At 46.1% G+C, this 20,375-nt stretch overlaps 1 long non-coding RNA gene across 2 annotated transcripts in view; it reads right to left on the reverse strand.

The window, feature by feature from the left end:
* Window positions 1-1,147: 1,147 nt before the first annotated feature.
* Window positions 1,148-20,375, reverse strand: part of LOC309369994 — a 30,111-nt gene continuing 10,883 nt past the window's right edge. For both annotated transcript variants that reach the window (XR_014168324.1, XR_014168325.1), the window contains exons 2-3: window positions 1,698-1,829; window positions 1,148-1,274 (exon numbers count right to left, since the gene is read on the reverse strand). This is a non-coding gene — a long non-coding RNA (uncharacterized lncRNA). The remainder of the gene's footprint in view (window positions 1,275-1,697; window positions 1,830-20,375) is intronic.

Here is a 20,375-nt window from a genome sequence, read left to right on the forward strand (position 1 = left end):
TGGGTCAGTCTCAAGGGCAGCCCCACATAGAGCGAGTTACAATAATCCAGTCTGGAGGTGACCGTCGCATGGATCACAGTGGCTAGGTCAGGGCGAGAGAGGTAAGCAGCCAACTGCTTAGCTTGGCGGAGATGAAAAAATGCCACCTTTGTTATAGCTGCAATCTGCGCCTCCATGGAGAGGGAGGTATCGAAGATTACACCCAAACTCTTAACAGACGATGCTGGCACTAATTGCACCCCCGCAAGAGATGGGAGTTGCCCCCCCCCAATCCCATATTGTCCTGACCCAGCCAAAGGACCTCTGTCTTCAAAGGATTTAACTTCAACCAAAAAGGAGAGGAAAGGAGTCGGAAGGGACCCAAGGGTCATCTAGTCCAACCCACGGCAATGCGGGGGGGGGAGGGGAAAGGTCGTTCTCTCCTGCAAGCCTGAGCAGGACTTTGGGTTTGGGGCAACAAGACAGCTCTCCTGAGATTGGGATAAATAAAAAAGCGGTGGGGTCCTCTTGATTAGAACCCAAGTTTGAAAAGACACGTGCAAGCTTCTGCGATGCACAGAACTCCCCCACGGGGTTGTTCTCGCTTTATTAAGTTTAAGAATCACTTCTTCAGCAAGGGAACTCGTTGTGACTTACAACGAAGAAACATACATGTTAAAACCAGCATGAAAGAAAACGAAGGAAGATCTAAAGAGCGATCCTATTTTTGAGAAGCACAATAAGAACATTCCTCCCATTCAAAGAGGCCACAGATAATTAAAAGCCAAAAAATAATGCATGATCAAGTACAGCTTGCCAAAACCTTTGGCAGGGAGCAAGCATTGCACATCCACACATACGATATTTTTCATGCAACCACCACTTTGAACCTGTTTTACCTTCTATGATAAACTGGTACTTTAAAAAAACCCAACCTTTCTTTCCACATATGCCCTGTTCTACAGTTTATTTATATCCCACCTTTCATCCCAGGAGTTCAAGGCAGAGTGTGTGGTTCTCCCCCACCCTCAATACACGGACACTCATCTTATTTTCACAACATCCCTGCGAGGCGGGTTAAGATAAGCATCCAAGATTGGCCCAAGAGTCCCGGGTCAGAGCCCAACATCCTAACCGCAGCATCCTGACATTGGCTACTCACCCACATTGGGTCTCTGATCTCTGAATCCTGCATCCGAATGCAATCCATGCTGATCTCAATTTTGTTCGCGGGGCCATTTTCCGTTTCCTCCTCCAGGAAATTCAAGTCAATGGGCTGGACTGAGCAGATGGGCCTGCGGAATAGGAGAGGGGTCTGAAAAGTGTTTCACTCGACATCAAAGATGGAAGGCCACACAAGGAGAGTCTGGTTGCTGGATCAGGCCAAAGGCCAAAGGCCAAAGGCCCGTCTCACCCAGCGTCCTCAAACCAGAAACCGAGATGGCATCGGTAAATCCAGGACTGTCCCTGGAAAACATGGACACGTGGAAGGTCTACTACTTGGAGATGCAAAGCAGATGTGCTCCACCACTGAGTTACGATCTGAGCACCTTCCAGTCAGAGTAGACACTATTAGGCTAGATGGAGAAATCGACTGGCTGCCTCTGACATTTGGCATATTAAGCAACTGTTGGGTGGGACTCCAATTTGACAAGTAGAACATAACACACCCCCACACCAGACAATCCCCCGTCTGATTCATCCACCTTGCTACTCACTGATGATCGAGGATATCCCAGATTTGCTGGAAAACTTCCGGACAGCCATATTCTCTCGCCTGCGGGCCTTGAGGCATGGTAGAGCGGTAATAACTCTCCGTCCAGGAGAAATGGCCTGGGGTGTCCACAAACCTACACAAATGGTCCAAATCGTATTTTTAAACATATATATATATATATATAACCACCTTTTCCGCAAAGTGGATGGTGAAAGAAAAGGCAATCAGTAAAGTATTTTAAACAAAAATGATTGAATTGTCATTTAAAAGTTTTAAAATCTAAGACACAGTGGCAGGATTAAACACATGCAGGCACAAATCTAGCAGTGCAATCTTAAACATATTTGCTCAGAAGTAAGTCCATGACAAACCTAGACAGCATCTTAAAAAGCAGAGACATCACCTTGCCAACAAAGGTCCGAATAGTTAAAGCTATGGTTTTCCCAGTGGTGATGTATGGAAGTGAGAGCTGGACCATAAAAAAGGCTGATCGCCAAAGAATGGATGCTTTTGAATTCTGGTGCTAGAGGAGACTCTTGAGAGTCCCATGGACTGCAAGATCAAACCTATCCTTTCTGAAGGAAATCAGCCCTGAGTGCTCACTGGAAGGACAGATCCTGAAGCTGAGGCTCCAAGACTTTGGCCACCTCGTGAGAAGAGAAGACTCCCTGGAAAAGACCCTGATGTTGGGAAAGGTGGAGGGCACAAGGAGAAGGGGACGACAGAGGACGAGATGGTGGGACAGTGTTCTGGAAGCTACCAGCATGAGTCTGACCAAACTGCGGGAGGCAGTGGAAGACAGGAGTGCCTGGCGTGCTCTGGTTCAGGGGGTCACAAAGAGGCGGACAATCACACCATGCACTTAGAGCGCTATCATACCACTTTAAGCATCAATGCCTTCTTCCTTTTCACTTTTTTGGGGTATAATTCTTTATTAAACTTTTCTGTTTTACATTTTAGAATATTCATTTAAACAACCTTAAAATATCCATGACTTCTCTTATTCTTCTCTTTCCATCTTACATAACATAAATCCCTGCATATTTTACATAAACTAAACAATTCAGTATTCCGTCATTGCATCCATCAAAACTCATTTACAATGTTGAATTGATCTTAATGCTGCCAATGTTTTCAAGTGTACACAATTGCGCCCCCCCATATATTCAATAAACATTTTCCCAATCTTCCAAGAATGTATAACTTGCTGCTTAAATGGAATACTCAAGATGAGATAGTCAAATCTGCCATGATAAAATGGGCTCAAGATACTGGGTACAACATTATGTTTGAAGACTGGGAAAGGTTATGGAACACCGGTATGAAATTCACGGCATGTAATGCCTTGAAAGAAAACATTATGAAAATGATATATAGGTGGTACATGACCCCAGTCAAACTTGCAAAGATATATCATCTGTCTGACAATAAGTGTTGGAAGTGTAAAGAGGCTGAAGGAACTTTTTTTCACCTCTGGTGGACATGCCCGAGGGTGAAGGCCTTCTGGGAAATGATTTATAATGAGTTGAAAAAGGTGTTCAAGTACACCTTTTGCAGGAAACCAGAGGCCTTCCTCCTGGGCATTGTGGATCAGAGAGTGTTAAAGAAGGATAGAACTTTCTTTTTATATGCAACCACAGCAGCAAGAATTTTATTAGCTAAATATTGGAAAGCACAGGAGCTACCCACGCTGGAAGAGGGGCATGTGCAACTGATGGACTATATGGAACTGGCTGAAATGACTGGCAGAATCCGAGATCTGGGAGAAGAAGCAGTGGAAGAGGACTGGAAAAAATTTAAGGACTATCTACAAAAAAACTTTAAAATATATGAATGTTGAGAATTTGCTAAGTTCCGGGACAACATGCTTCAGTAATTAAATTTTGATTATTGTGGAAATTAAGTTAGGACTGTGAAATGACTAAAGTTTAGAGTAAGGTTTTTATTTTCAGGATGGATGGAAAGTGAATTAATAACAAATACTCTAAATCTAACTTATAAATTAGACGAAAGTACAAAAACGCAGGAAACAAGATATCAATTTGCTGTTACCCTTCTTTATTGTAAAAGATGCAGGGGATGGGGGATGTGGGGAAGTCCAGTGGAACATGAAAAATTGTTTTCAAAATGAGAAATTGGCTTTTCTATAATTTCTTTTCCTTTTCTCTTTCTCTGTAAAACCGCTTCTGTGGAATTTTTGGACGATGTATTTGACCTTGGAAAAAAGCAATAAAAAAGATTTAAAAAATAAATAAACATTTTCCCAATCTTCTTCCTGTTCTCTTAGTCAATGAGTTCGTTCTGCAATCTGCTCTTATTCCATCATTTTACTTGCCATTGTTCTTTGGTTGGGACCTCGCTTGTTTTCCATTTGGGGGCAAACAAAACATGGGACGTGGTAGTAGCATAGATAAATAACCTTTTTTTGACACCTGGGGATTTCCATCTGAATTATCCCCAAGGAAAAGGACTCTGGTTTTGGGGGGGTAAAAGAACTTTTAAACATTTTGTTCAATTTATTATAAATTATTTCCCAATACTCTTTTACCCTTTTACAAGTCCACCACATATCAAATATGGAGCAATGCTTTCTTACAGATTATCCCGAGAACTGTAGTTTGCTAAGGGTGCTGGGAGTTGTGAAGAACACCCCCTGTTCTCCTCTGAGGGTTGCAGTTTCCACAGTGGTTTAAAAACCAGTCCCTCTTTGCAGAGAATGAGAGGAGCTATGCTTGTGAAACATGGACCACTTATAAACACCATCTCCAACTCCTCAAAAGATTCCATCAACGGGGTCTCTGAAAATTTCCACACGTGACTTGGGAAGACAGGAGAACTAATACCAGAGTAATGGAAGAAGCAAAGATCGCCATTGTTGAAGTAATGATTCTTCAACATCAACTTTGTTGCACTGGTCTTATTGTGCTGATGCCTGGTTATCATCTTCCAAAGCAACTACTCTATTTTCAACATAAAAATGGAAAGTGTAATGCTGGTGGGTCAACAAAAACGGTTTAAAGACTGAAGGCAAATATAAAAAAAATATAGTATAAGCATCAATAATTTGGAAACACTGGCCTGCGAGTGCTCCAGCTGGAGAACAGCCTTTACCAAAGGTGTCCTGGGCTTTGAAGATACTCGAACTCAGGACGCAAGGGAGAAACGTGCTAAGAGGAAGGCATGCTTGGCAAACCCTCACTGGGATCAACTCCCACCCAGTAACCTCTGTCCCCACTGTGGAGGGACGTGTGGATCCAGATTTGGCCTCCACAGTCACTTACGGACTCACTTTTAAAACCGTGTTCATGGAAGACAATATTACTCGGCTACGAGGGATCGCTAAAGAAGATAAATGAAATCAATCCATCAATTTCATTCTCCCCCTGGCCGCTGACTAGCACTGAAGGCCACACAACTTAAGCAAGCAAACAAGCAAGCAAATGTCATTCTGGGAGGCGCACTGAGATCGGATGACCTCTGGCAGGATTGGGGTGCTGGAGCCTGCAGGGAGGCGCTGACCTGTAGATGAACCGAAGAGAGGTTGCAAAGGGGGTGGCTTAAATCGCACAGGGCCCTCCTTATTTCTGCACGGTGCCGGGAGTTGCATGCCCTCCTCTTGCTCTGGGCCTGTTTGCAAAATTTGAGAGGCTCCTGCAAAACAGGATTCAGCTAAAGGCTGTCGGGGAACTGAGAGAAAAGAGCCGCGCTTTGTTGTTGGGGTGGGAAGTGGTGATTAAACAGGTTCATTGGTAGGAGAGAGAAGCCTGTTGCCTGTGCAGAATGAGTATTGTTTTAACTATGGAAAGGCGGCATACAGATTACCAGATTGCTCTACAAGACTCACTTTTTCCCTCCTAAAAAGCAAGGGAAAATGTGTGTGCATCTTATGGAGCGAATGCAGGCTGTGCAGCAATCCCAGAAGCCAGAACAGCAAGAGGGATCGCTGCTTTCACTGCGCAGCGATCCCTCTTTCTGTTCTGGCTTCTGAGATTCAGATTTTTCTTGTTTTCCTCCTCCAAAAACTAGGTGCGTCTTGTGGTCTGGTGCGTCTTATAGAGCGAAAACTATGGTAAATGATGATGATGATGATGATGATGATGATGATGATGCTCATTTATCAGCTGCCATTGCAGCCATAGACGGCATTGCAGAGATGCTGTGCTGTGAGTATCATGGAAAGAAGGCCCTTGATGGAGTTAGGAGGCAAAGTTGGTTTTCTTTTTTGTGTGTATAATTTTTATTAATTTTTCTGTTTTACTTGTTAAAATATTCATTTAGTAAAGGCCCCTGACCATTAGGTCCAGTTGTGACCAACTCTGGGGTTGCGGTGCTCATCTCGCTTTATTGGCCAAGGGAGCTGGCATACAGCTTCCGGGTCATGTGGCCAGAATGACTTCCAGCTCTCTCTTCCATACATCACTACTGGGAAAACCATGGCTTTTATTATACGGACCTTTGTTGGCAAGGTGATGTCTCTGCTTTTTAAGATGGGTCTAGGTTTGTCATTTTGACTAAACTGAGGGAGGCATTGGAAGACAGGAGTGCCTGGCGTGCTCTGGTCCATGGGGTCACAAAGAGTCGGACATGACTAAACGACTAAACAACAACAACAAGGTTTGTCATTGCTTTTCTCCCAAGAAGCAGGCGTCTTTTAATTTCATGGCTGCTGTCACCATCTACAGAGTTTATGGAGCCCAAGCTTTATTAGTTTATGGAAAAAAACCCAAACTCTCTTTCCTCGGAGCTGCATCTTCCTTCTCCTTCCTTCTCCAACTCTTCCCAGACAGATTCCCAGACCGATTGAGGCCACAACCATTACAATAAGTTTGAAGAGCCCTAGCAGCCCTCTCACAGTCTTGGCTCTCCCCATTCCTCCCCACCCCAAAGATTCCTGGGAACTGTAGTTGGAGAACCTGATCACCCCCATCATTCTGCCCAGACACTGAGGTCCAGCTCCGAGGGGCTCCTTGCGGTTCCCTTCTTGCGAGAAGTGAAGCTACAAGGAACCAGGCAGAGAGACTTCTTGGTGGTGGTGCCTGCCCTGTGGAATGCCCTCCCAGCAGATGTCAAGGAAATAAAGAACTATATGACATTTAGAAGACATCTGAAGGCAGCCCTGTTTAGGGAAGCTTTTAATATCTGATGTTTTATTCTGTTTTTAATTTGTTGGGAGCTGCCCAGAGTGGCTGGGGAAACAGATTGGCATATGATACTATTAGACTTTGCAGAGATGGCTAGACTGACTGGGAAAATCAGGAATCAGGAGGACCAAAACCTGAGCAGGTAATGGGATAAATACAGATTGTATTTGAAAGAAGACTGTAAACACTTGAAGTCTTTGGCAGGCTTTGAATAACTCTTGCGATGTTACAAGGACTTTGGACATTTTGGATGACTATAATTGGGATGAAATACAATATGCAGTTGATTAAAATATTCAAAGGACCCGCGGAGGGGAGGAGGGATTTTGAATATTTTGTTGGAAGCAGCCCAGAGTGGCTGGGGAAACCCAGCCAGATGGGCGGCATATAAATAATAAATAAATTGTTATTGTTGTTATTGTTACTACATTGGAGAATGCTGACCTAAGCTATTGGGGAATGCAGATGTGTTCATGGAAAGTCTCGCAAAGAAGGCACCATGAAGCTTGTTCAGGGTTTCTTCTTGCAGGGAGGAAGTTTTCAGGACCTCTTAGCTACGGAGATTCCAGCTAAATATTGGGAAGAGCTTTTTCCGAGGGCAACAGCCACTCAGCAGTGGAATGCATGACCTCAAAAGGTGGTGGAATCTCCTTACCTGGAGGTTTTTATGCAGAGGTTGGATGGCCATCTGTTAGAAATGCTTTAGCTGAAATTCTTGCATTGCTGGAGGGTGAATTTTTATTTTTTATTATTACTATCCCACTTTTTCTCCAGACTGGGACTCAAGGAGGCTTTACAAATAAAGGAGAAGTAGCTAAACCATAGCAGGGGGAAATCACTAGAAAGCAATTAAACACAAATTATTTATTATTTATATTAATGAATTTGTACACCCCCCTTCATCTGTAGATCTTGGGGCAGTTCATGATATAAAAATGCAAAATAACAACCCCAAAATAGATAGCAAGAAGAAAAGACATGAACCAATAAACCCCTCTCCCCTAATACTTATTAAATTAGAATTAAAACTATATATGAACTGCTGTATCTATCACTATGTGAGAACTACTAAAACATACAGCTAAATACATTAAAAAACATTATATAGAGAAGGTGTGCTGAAGGCCTACTCAATGCAACAAGAGGGTAGGAGGCGATTGCAAACGTGTTCCAAATATTAAGCACTGCAGGTACTATTATTATTATTATTAAACAGCAAACAAACCTTGTCTAAACAGCTGCTTAAAAATATGTAAAATGCCTTGCTTCCTTTTCTACCCCCCAAAAAAAAAAACCCCAGATGCAACTGACCTCAGTTTTTCCACATGTATAATGGAAATAAACTTACTAAACGGACTTTCCTATTTGCTTGCTGCGCCAATAGATTTACTGCCTTCACGTTTTGTCATCTCTTCCATTGGAGTTTATTTACATATACCGAATTCATTTAAACTGTTTGTAGACTTAGAATTCCCCGTTAGCTTCCTCGCCCAAACTCTGCTCTGGGAGGGGGGGCAGCGTGTACAAAATTGGCTCCTTCTAAACATAATCGGTCACCTGACCAATTTGAATGGCAATGTCCATCAACTTGGGGGTGGGCCTGGCCCCCTCAAATATTTTATTTTGGGGTGGGGGCAAAGATCCCTCGGCCCCTAGGAGTTGGAAGGGATCCCAATCTGAACATATTGCCAGTTATGCAGATCTATAGGTTTATGAAATCAGAACACAACACACTAGTCTTTGTGACTGTATCATTTTATTGCAAAAGAGTTCTGTGTTGGCAGCCGTGCTGCACCAGCATGTACAAAATAACCTCTCTGCAGGGCCACAAATCCAACTCATTGTTGTAACGCTGGAAAATGTTGATCACTTCTCCTACCTGGGCAGTTATCTTTCCACAAGGGCCAACACTGATGCCGAAATCCAGCATCGCTTAAGCTCTGCAAGTGCGGCTTTCTCCCAATTGAAATGCAGAGTGTTCGAGGGCCGGGACATTCACAGGGAAACCAAAATTCTTGTTTACAAAGCTATTGTACTACCATTTTTACTGTATGCTTGTGAAACATGGACCACTTATAAACGCCATCTCCAACTCCTCGAAAGATTCCATAACGGTGTCTCTGAATTTTTTTTCACATCACTAGTGAAGACAGGCGAACTAATATCAGTGTACTGGAAGAAGCAAAGATCACCAGTGTTGAAGCAATGATTCTCCAACATCAACTTTGTTGGACTGGTCATGTTGTGCAGATGCCTGATTATTGTCTTCCAAAGCAACTACTCTATTCCCAACTTAAAAATGGAAAGTGTTATGCTGGTGGTCAACAAAAGAGGTTGAAAGACTCTCTCAAGGCAAATCTAAAGAAATGTAGTATAAGCACCAACAATTGGGAAACACTGGCCTGCGAGTGCTCCAGTTGGAGAACAGCCTTGACCAAACGTGTTATGGGCTTTGAAGAGGCTCAAACTCAGGATGCAAGGGAGAAACGTGCTGAGAGGAAGGCACGCTTGGCAAATCCACGCCGTGATCAACTCTCGGCCAGAAACCAATGTCCCCACTGTGGAAGGACCTGTGGGTCCAGAATTGACCTCCTCAGTCACTTATGGGCTCATTGTTAAAACTGTGTTTATGGAAGACAATCTTACTCGGCTATGAGTGATGGCTGAAGAAGAGAAGAAAATTGCAAGAGAGTTCTGTGTTGGAAGGACTGCTGTTGGGAATGGTAGTACGGGGTTATAGGTAGGATAGCAATAAGGCAGAACTTGAATCCAGGGCTTCAAGTTACAAAGGAGATTCTGACTCAACATCGGGAAGAACTTCTTGACAGTAAGAACCGGACTGTCTTGGAAGGTGGTGGACTTTCCTTCCTTGTAGGTTTTTAAGCAGAGTCTGGATGGCCATCTGTCCTGGATTCTTCAGCTGAGATTCCTGCATTGCAGGGGGTCAGACTGGATGACCCTCAGGGTCCCTTCCAACTCAACAATTCCATCATTCTATGGCTGTTCCTAGCACCCCAGTTAGAGGCTGCAGACTTGGGGAGTGCGATCAAAGTCCCTGCTTGCTAGCTGCGGTTTGAGCAGCTCAGCCACAGGATTTCTGAAGCCTTCAGGACCACCCCCCTGGGCGAAATGGTTGTAATGATTATTTATTGCATTTATCTACCTTCCTCATTCAACCCCCACAAAAACCCTATGAGGTAGGTTAGCATAGCTGTCAACTTACAGATTTGAAAATAAGGGATCAGCAGCCAAAATAAGGGATTTTGCTTAGCTTATACAGGAATCCGGCACTGATGGAGCCGTGCTGCTTTGGCTGCCACTGACTGTGTTTTGCAGGGGGTTGGACTAGATGATCCTAAGGGTCTACGACTCCCACCAAAGAAGAGGGGCAGACAAAACTGATGAACGATGTCGAGATGGCAAAGCTTACAGGCAGAATTAGAAACCAGGAAGAGGACCTCTTTCATAAAGAATGGGGAAAGTTTATAATAAATTTGAAAAGCTATTGTAAAGAGTTACATACATTGGTAGGATTGACAGAAAACTTGTAGTAAAAAATTGAACTATGGATGGACAAATGATTTATAAAAATAGTTAGGAAAGGGATGCAGAGGGGGAAATCACTGCATTAAGATGCTGCACTGGTTGGAGGGGATGCTAAGCAGCATGTCGGGGCTGCTGTCGTCCTGGCCCCAGGAGTTCCATCGGCTCTTGCCCACCCGAGAGAGAGGGAGGGAGGGAGGGAGAGAGACTCTCGCCCATGCCGCCCGCGAGCCCAGCATGAGGTGGTTGTGGCGCCGTGGCAGCCACTGAAGCACCGCCCTTCTACATCCCTCCCCAGCCCCTCCTCTTCCTCCTCCCTCAGGCCACCTCGTCAGCCGCTGCCGCCACTGCCGCCACTGCCGCCTCTGGCTTCTCCTGGCAGGGCGGCGGAAGTCTTGTAAGAGAGGGGCTGCCTGCCCGCCGGCCGCTACCCGTCTCCTCACGATGCTCCCCTGAGGGGGAAAAGGGAGAGACGGAGACGCAGCAACTCGTGCGCGCGCTCCCTCTCACGGTGGAGGACCCCGAGCCGCTGCTTCCCTCCCGAGCCGGGCGACCATGAAACCTGGGAAATTTAAGGGACATCATCAATAAGGGACAGCGGCGGGACACAGTGCTGGGATAAGGGAGTTTCCCGCCAAATAAGGGACGGTTGACAGCTATGTAGGTTGGGCTGAGAGATGACTGGCCCAAGGCCACCCAGTGAGAGCTTTGAGGCTGAGCAGGGATTCAAACCCGGTTCTCTCTCCCAGGTCTGAGTCCTAATATTCTGTTTTATCGTGTTTTTTAATATTCTGTTGGGAGCTGCCCAGAGTGGCTAGGGGAAAACAGCCAGATGGGTGGGGTATAAATAAATTATGGGTGGGGTATAAATAAATAATAATAATTATTATTATTATTATTATTATTATTATTATTATTACCACTGCACGGCACTGCTCACAGTCTGAAGCTGGCCTCTTGTTCCATTGATGCTCCAGGCAGAACCAGGGTCAGGAAAACTGCTTAGGGAGATGGTGGGTGTCCATTTGGCCACGACTGCCAGCCAAGCCCTGGACTCTGTTCCTGTATTTTTAGCCCTTGACAGGGGGTGGGGAAGGGGGGGTGAAGGCACGTCAGAGCTTGAGGGTCTTGGCAGTGCCCAGTGTGCTGGAATTCCCCTCTGCCGCATTTTAACACGCGGGTGATTTGTAGACAGCAGGCAGGCTATGAAATGGAGCGCGCAGCTGTGCGAAGGGAGAAGGAGGGAGGGAGGGAGGGAGAGGATTTTTCTGGATGGGCCAACCAGTTTCAAGCAAGGCATCCCGTCATCTGGAATTCCCCTAATTCTGCAGGGTCCCATTTATTCCCCACATACCCCTGACTCCGCCATCCTATCGCCATCTGGGACAACCGAGTCAAGGACTTAAAAGCAGGCTGGGAGCTCACCCTTTCATATCTGCCCTGGGAGTAAACAGATTTTCTCTCCCAATGACAAAGGGACTTGCAATAATTGCAATAATGGCATGGGACGACGACAATGTTTTCAATTTTAATATTTTCTGTTGCTAGAATCCCCAGGAAGGGAGAGCGCTCTTGTATTTGAACTCTTGGGAATCCCATGGAAGCAAAAGTTTGAATATTCGGGGCAGGTGGCATGAGGGGACTGCTCAGCATGTCGGACTATGACCTGGGAGATCAGGGTTCGAATCTCCCCACTCAGCCACTGAGTGACCCTGGGGGGGCAGTCACTCCCTCTCAGCCTAAGCTACCTCAAAGGGTTGTTGTTCTGAGGATTAAATGCAGAGGGAGAAAAGAACATTGAGCTCTTTGGAGAGAAAGGTAGCATATAAGTGCAAAGTATAAATGTTGTTGTTACTTACCCACCCCCCTCAGGCCCCAAGGCAGGTTACAACCTTTAAATCACATAATTAAAATCACTTTTAAACAGCTTTCCATCACAGAGATACGGTGGGGGCGAAAAATATGCATTTCAGTTGTCAAAAGAGCTGCGTCTTCGACATCCTCCGAAAGCTGGACAATACAGCGGCCAAGACAAAGCTGTCCAAAAGAGGCCCTGGTTTGAAAGTGGCAAGATCACACCCATGGGAAAATTTGCAGTGTAATCCTGTATAGTTCTACTTGGAAGAAAGCCCCATTGAGCTCAGTGGCGCTTACTCCCAGGGAAAGGGGTGCAGATTCGCAGGCACAGTCTTAGCTTCTAAAGACCCTGGGAAAGGGCTGAAACTTGAGGGATGGGAACATCCCCCAAACCCACAAACCCTGAGTGTGATGTTACAGGGACTGTCCCTGGTAAATGGAGAATAGTTTGTGCTGGATACTGTTCTGATATCTGTTTCTGAACGTGTTTGTGTGTGTCTAGCGGGGGAGAGAAGAGTTGCTGCGGCTTGCATGGGGAATCTGCACCTCGAAGTGTGAACCTTTTTTTATTTAAGAAAATCTATATTTCTTTTAAATGGCGAGTGGATTTTGTGTGTGCCAGGCTTTCACTTTGAGGGGATCTCTCTTTCTGACTGTGTTTAAGGCGACTCAATTTGTCAGCAGAGTCTTGGCACCAGAACATGAATTCTGAACTTCAAATATAAAACTTGCAAAATGGTCCCCTTGTGCAATACTTTACATTCTTCTGTCTGATAGTTTGTAATTTTCTTTTTCTTTTTTCCCCCTGGTCTGCTTTGCAACATACCCCAAGAAGCGAAGCGCATTTGCCAGGAAGAAATTCTGAAGCACGTATTTGCAATTTGCAACTGCATCTCAAATACCTGGACTCTGATCTGTATTGGAGACGATACGCTGAGATTCCAATAAACTGATATCCTGCATTGATAATTTGGAGTTAAAGCAAGTGATGGCAGCTGCCCCACACTGCCTGGTACTGGTGGGAGGTGTAATTCAGCAGCACCTGGAGGTGCCAAGATGCCAAAGGCTGAGACAGGCCTTTGGTTTGATTTAGCAGGACATCTTATGCAAGGGGACATGTAACATAACTGAGTAGAGAAGAAGAGTTTGGATTTGATATCCCACTTTATCACTACCCGGAAGAGTCTCAAAGCGGCTCACAATCTCCTTTCCCTTCCTCCCCCACAAAAAACACTCTGTGAGGTGAGTGAGGCTGAGAGACTTCAAAGAAGTGTGACTGGCCCAAGGTCACCCAGCAGCTGCAGGTGGAGGAGCAGAGACGCGAACCCAGTTCCCCAGATTACGAGTCCACTGCTCTTAACCACTACACCACACTGGCACTCAGAGTATTTATTTCTCACCACACTGGCTCTCAGAGTATTTATTTCTCATCATGCTTCTAAGCCAGCCTTCAACTCAACAAATCCTGGAGCAAATATATTTGTTGTTGTTTAGTCGTTTAGTTGTGTCCGACTCTTCATGACCCCCTGGACCAGAGCACGCCAGGCACTTCTATCTTCCACTGCCTCCAGCAGTTTGGTCAAACTCATGCTGGTAAGCTTCGAGAACACTATCCAACCATCTCGTCTTGAAGATCCTGAAGCTGAAGCTCCAAGACTTTGGCCACCTCATGAGAAGAGAAGACTCCCTGGAAAAGACCCTGATGTTGGGAAAGATGGAGGGCACAAGGAGAAGGAGACGACGGAGGACGAGATGGTTGGATAGTGTTCTCGAAGCTACCAGCATAAGTTTGACCAAACTGCGGGAGGCAGTGGAAGACAGGAGGGCCTGGAGTGCTCTGGTCCAGGGGGTCACGGAGAATCGGACATGACTAAACGACTAAACAACAACAATGTCCTGTCCTTTATCCAGATGTAGAGATGGGTCTCTGGTCTGCCTTGAAGGCATGGCGCAACACCAAGATCAAATGCATAATAACTACCTCTTACAGGAGTCACAGACCGGACCTTTTCAATTGGCCGGGGTAAGGCCCAGGAGTCGGGACCTCGACGAAAAGCGCCGGCATCAGGCTGATCTCGAAACATTTGACAGACCCATGTCTCTATTTCTCCCCCCCCCCCCGTCGCCCCTTGCAACAAATCTCAAGGTCCTGGAGATAGTCACCCTGGTGAGAGTACAGTGGATGCTCAGGTTGTTAACGTGATCCGTGCGGGATGCACGTTCGCTACCCGCAGCATCCGCAACCTACAGTGCTGCGCCTGCGTGCAAGCGGGTTGCGATTTGGTGCTTCTGCACATGTGCAAAGTGCAATTTAGTGCTTCTGCGCATGTGAGAGCATCAAAACCCAGAAGTAACCCGGTTCGGTACTTCCGGGTTTCGGCGCGTCCGTAACCCAAAAACGCACAACTTGAAGCGTCTGTAACCTGAGGTATGACTGTACTAAGGGTTGCAGTGCTTTGGAGAGAGCAGGTGCCAAAGGGTTGCTATCACAGGTCAGGCAAGGCAGACATTCCCCAGATTCAGGCGCGGTGAGAGAAGCCAGAGTGACAGCCAGCCGAGGTGACATCATTCCCGGTGGGGAGGGAATTAAAGAGGGTTCCCCCCCCCATCTCAGAAAGAGAGAGAAAGGCTGTCGCAGAAACTGACGCCTCCTGGACGAAATGACAGGGAGCTCAAATTTAGAAGGCTAGCCTCAGAGGAGTGGGATTGTGACCACGCAACGCAGGCGTGAAATCGAGGAGGCTGTTGAAAATATAATAAAAACAACCCCCAGCAGGATTCGCACTGGTGCTGTGCTTTTATCGGTGTACAAAGCCCTCGGATGCCCAAGACCAAAGGGAGGTAACTAAAGGAAGGTCACCTTGCTCCTCTGGGCTCACCAGACCGCTTTGACTCCAAAACCAGCTCCTTCGCAAGTGCCACATAGTTTTTGTTCTGCTCTTGCAAGAAATCAATATTTTAGTTTCACAGGTCCTGCTCTTCGGGCAGACATCTTCATTGTACTGCTTTTGATGCCTGCTAAAAGATTTCTTTCCCTTTAGGCAAGCCTACACAGGCATTTCACTATAGAATAATAGAATTATAGAAATGGAAGGGACCTGTTGCTAGCCAATTATCTGCTTTTCATGACATTATTATTATTATTATTCAAATTTATATACCGCCCTGTACCCACAGGTCTCAGGGAGGTTCACAAGACTGAAGATGAATATTATTATTCATCTCCAAAAAAGATTCTGATATCTCCTGATATTAATTAATATATAGACAAAATAAACCAATGATAAAGAGCATAAAGAAATACCACAGAGCAGGTTGAAAACAGCCTATGTTTGGACATTATCACAGATGAGGTTCAAACTATTACAACAAGCATACATTTCCCCATAAACCTGTTAGGCTGATTTATATGCATTCTTTTGTAATAAATTACCCCACTCCTAATTAGTTTGGGCCAATTCCCCCCCATCCATTCAGCTATAGTAGGAAATACGCTCCAATTTTTAGCCATTATAATCTTAGCAGAAGTTGTAAGCTTGAACACTGTTTCTTGAGCTGAATTTTGCTGGATCTGAATTTTGCAGATCTGAATATTCTGATTTCTCTGTGTGTGGAAGTCCTTCCATCATTTCCAAGTGAATCCAAGGTGACCTGGATGAATTCACCCACCTTTAAGATAAACTGAAATGTCTAGGTGTTTGACAGGTAGGACTTGAACCAATGGATTCAAGTTACAGGAAAGGAGATTCCGTCTAAACGTTAGGGGAAACTTTCTGATGGTAAGAGTCATTCGACAGTAGAGCAAACTCCCTCGGGTGGTGGCAGATTCTCCTTCCTTGGAGGTTTGTTAATAGAGGTTGGGTGGTTATCTGCCATCTGCCTATGCAGCCTAGGACCCACATACCTACGGCGCCGCCTCTCCTGGTATGCCCCGCGGAGAGGTCCCCAAATGACAACATTTTGGAGGTCCCGAGCCTCAAGGAGGTTAGATTGGTCTCAACTAGGGCCAGGGCCTTTTCAGTACTGGCCCCAACGTGGTGGAATGCTCTGTCCCAAGAGACCAGGGCCCTGCGGGACTTGACATCTTTCCGCAGGGCCTGCAAGACAGAGCTTTTCCGCCTGGCCTTTGGTTTGGACTCAGTCTGACCCTTATGTTTCCCTCCCCTTATGGTTTTGATCTATGGGCTACTTTTAAAATGAGGCTGCATTTTAAATTGCATTTTAACCTGTATTTTAAATTGGGTTTTTTAAAAATGTAATTTTACTGGTGTTAGCCGCCTTGAGCAAGGCTCTGGCCAGGGCGGGCGGGGTATGAATAAAATTATGGTGATGGTGGTGGTGGATGCTTTAGCTGAGATTCCTGCAATACAGGGGGTTGGACTAGATGACTTTTGGGGGTCCCTTCCAACTCTACAATTCTACAATTCTATAACAGATGCTCAGGGCTGGCAATGGCACCCTCTGGCTTCTCCTCCTGAGGCCTCAGACCTGCTGCTGTGCTGTCACAAGGACTCTTAGCATCCTGTCCCCAATGCTGAAGTAAAATTCATTTTTGGACCACTTTGTCCTTTGCCTCAGCCATCCAAATATCCCGTGCCAGCCCTGTTTCTCTCCATCGGTAATTTGCCACCTTGCTCCAAACTTCTCCATGTGAATCAGACCTCATCTCTTTACATATAGTCGTACCTTGGAAGTCGAACGGAATCCATTCCAGAAGTCCATTCGACTTCCAAAATGTTTGACTTCCAAAGCGCAGCTTCTGATTGGCTGCAAGAAGCTTCCGGAGCCAATCGGAAGACCCATCGGACGTGCGGCTTCCAAAAGAATGTTCAGAAACCGGAACACTCACTTCTTACAAACAATGTTTGGTAGCCAAAACGTTCGGGAACTAAGTTGTTCGACTTCCAAGGCACTTGGAGCCATAATTGTGGTGATCCATGGGGAAATCCCTCCTGGCAAATAGAAGGGGAAGAAATGGAGACAGTGAGAAATTTTACTTTCTTGGGCTCCATGATCACTGCAGATGGTGACAGCAGCCACGAAATTAAAAGACGCCTGCTCCTTGGGAGAAAGGCGATGGCAAACCTAGGCAGCATCTTAAAAAGCAGAGACATCACCTTGCCAACAAAGGTTCGTATAGTTCAAGCTATGGTTTTCCCAGTAGTGATGTATGGAAGTGAGAGCTGGACCATAAAGAAGGCTGATCGCCAAAGAATTGATGCTTTTGAATTATGGTGCTGGAGGAGACTCTTGAGAGCCCCATGGACTGCAAGAAGAACAAACCTCTCCATTCTGAAGGAAATCAGCCCTGAGTGTTCACTGGAAGGCCAGATCCTGAAGCTGAGGCTCCAATACTTTGGCCACCTCATGAGAAGAGAAGACTCCCTGGAAAAGACCCTGATATTGGGAAAGATGGAGGGCACAAGGAGAAGGGGACGACAGAGGCTGAGAAGGCGGGACAGTGTTCTCGAAGTGCCCAGCATGAGTTTGACCAAACTGCAGGAGGCAGTGGAAGACAGGAGTGCCTGGCGTGCTGTGGTCCATGGTCACGAAGAGTCAGACACGACTAAACGACTAAACAACAACAACATGGGGAAATCTGCTGTTGTTGCTTTTTGACAAACAAACAAACATACAAACAGAACCCGACCAAATCCTGCAGAGGCGTACAAAATGGGCACAGCAATTTCACTTTTAAGGAAGGAACCCGTAGGCTGATACGGCAGAAATCCATTTTAGAGCGTTTCCCGCAACACGAAGCACATCTGAGGAACCCGGCTATTGAGCCATTAATTCCCATTCCCAGCTTTCTCCAAGGCAGGGACCACATGAAAGATCAGGAATATTTAGCTTGCCTCCCCCTTTAGGGCTTAGGTGGGGGTGGTTTTTTTGGAGGGGGGGAGAGAAAAGAAGACAGAGCAGTAATGGGGGAATCAGCTCCTGTGTAATCCTTTAAAAGACTCGATCTGCACTTCTCTCAGACAGGCAGCTTAGGAGCCTATTCTCCTTCCAAATCTCCTTTAGAACATCTAAAGCCCCCTGGATGGCTCAAAGAGGAGGCAGGTGAGATCCCCGCGAGGAAGGGGGGGAGGAAGAACAGGGCGAGGCAGCAGAAAGAGGGGGCAATGCTCTTCCCAGTGCCGACCGCTGCAGGCTGCCTGCTGGAGCCTGGGGGATCTGTGTGTTTGATTCATTGCATCCATGCCACACCTTTCCTCCAGGGGGCTCAAGGTGGTGTACATGGCTTCTCTCCCTCCCCATTTTATCATCACAACAATCCTGTGAGGTAGGTAATGCTGAGAGTCAGAGGCCGGCCCAAATTTGCCGGATGAGGGGGGATTCAAACTCTGGCTTCGGCCCAGTATATCTGAAGGTGCGTCTCCACCCCCATCGTTTTGCCCGGACACTGAGGTCCAGCTCCGAGGGCCTTCTGGTGATTCCCTACCTGCGAGAAGTGAAGTCACAGGGAACAAGGCAGAGGGCCTTCTCGGTGGTGGCACCCGCCCTGTGGAACACCCTCCCACCAGATGTCAAAGAGAAAAACAACTACCAGACATTTGGAAGATATCTGAAGGCAGCCCTGTTTAGGGAAGCGTTTAATGTTTAACAGACTACTGTATTTTATTATTCTGTTGGAAGCCGCCCAGAGTGGCTGGGGGGACCCAGCCAGATGGGCGGGGTATAAATAAATTATTATTATTATTATTATTATTATTATTATTATTATTATTATTATTACTACTACTACTACTACTACTACTACACCACACAGGCTTGTTAACATGTTGCACTGAACATAGGGACAAAGCTGTGTACATACATTGGCTATACATTGATTGATTGACTGACTGACTGACTGACTGATTGATTGATTGATTGATTGGTGTTGACACTCCTTCAGAAGTTTTGAACCAGAGGTTGGATGACTATCTGTCCTGGATGCCTTCGTTGAGATTCCTGCATTGCAGGGGGTTGGACTAGATGACCACCGGGATCCCTTTCAACTCTATGTTTGTATGATTTTACGGTTAAGATCCAACCTCTCCATTCTGAAGGAAATCAGCCCTGAGTACTCACTGGAAGGACAGATCCTGAAGCTGAGGCTCCAATACTTTGGCCACCTCATGAGAAGAGAAGACTCCCTGGAAAAGCCCCTGATGTTGGGAAAGATGGAGGGCACAAGGAGAAGGGGACGACAGAGGACAAGATGGTTGGACGGTGTTCTCAAAGCTACCAGCATGAGTTTGACCAAGCTGTGGGAGGCAGTGGAAGACAAGAGTGCCTGGTGTACTCTGGTCCAGGGGGTCACGAAGAGGCGGACACAACTAAACGACTAAACAACAGCAACAACAATCCTCAAAGTGGTGTGTTTTTATTGTTTTGTTTTTAAAGACACCCAAACAATAAGCACAATTACAAAAAAGAGAGATTTTTTTTTAAAAAAATATATCAGTAGTCTGGGTAGGCAAAATATTTTTAGGAAGCACTGAAAAGAGTGCAGCAAAAGTGACTACCTGATGTCAATAGGCAGGGAGTTCCAAAGTTTAGGTGCTGTTGCCCTAAAATATTGATTTCTTACAAATGTGGAATGGGCATTATGGGGTATCTGTAACATTGCCAGTTCTGCTGATCAATGGGGTCGAATAGGCATCGACAGGGATGGCGATTTCACAGGGATGCTGGTTGCAGGTTGTTAAGAGCTATAATATACTAATAGGAAAGTCTTGAACTCAGAGCTTGCTCCCCCTTTCTGTTGCCCTGCAGCCAGGCTCGCTCACTCAAGCCACCTGCGGCCAGCAGTTCTACAGGCCTCTTCACACGACCCACTTAGCAACCAATGTGGTGGGAAGAATTATACAGACGTTCGTGGCTGATGACGGTTTTGTGTTGAGGACTTTTAGCCCCGGGTGAAGGCGCTGGGGGCAGGGAGGGATGGAGCAGAAAGCGCCGTGTTTTAGAGGGAACAGGTGCAACAATTTCAAAGCCGCCCTTAATCCGAGCCCCTACACCTCGGAGTTCCAGCATCGTCTGGCTGTCATTTCCGAAATGGGAGTGGCTGGTCTGCAAACAACCCTCCCCCTGTCTAATCTCGGGGGGGGGGGGGCAGGGGGTGTAATTGCATAGCTGGGAGCATCGAG

This window comes from Podarcis melisellensis (assembly GCF_964234715.1).
Source record: "Podarcis melisellensis genome assembly, chromosome: 5".
In the NCBI taxonomy this organism is placed as follows: Eukaryota; Metazoa; Chordata; class Lepidosauria; order Squamata; family Lacertidae; genus Podarcis; species Podarcis melisellensis.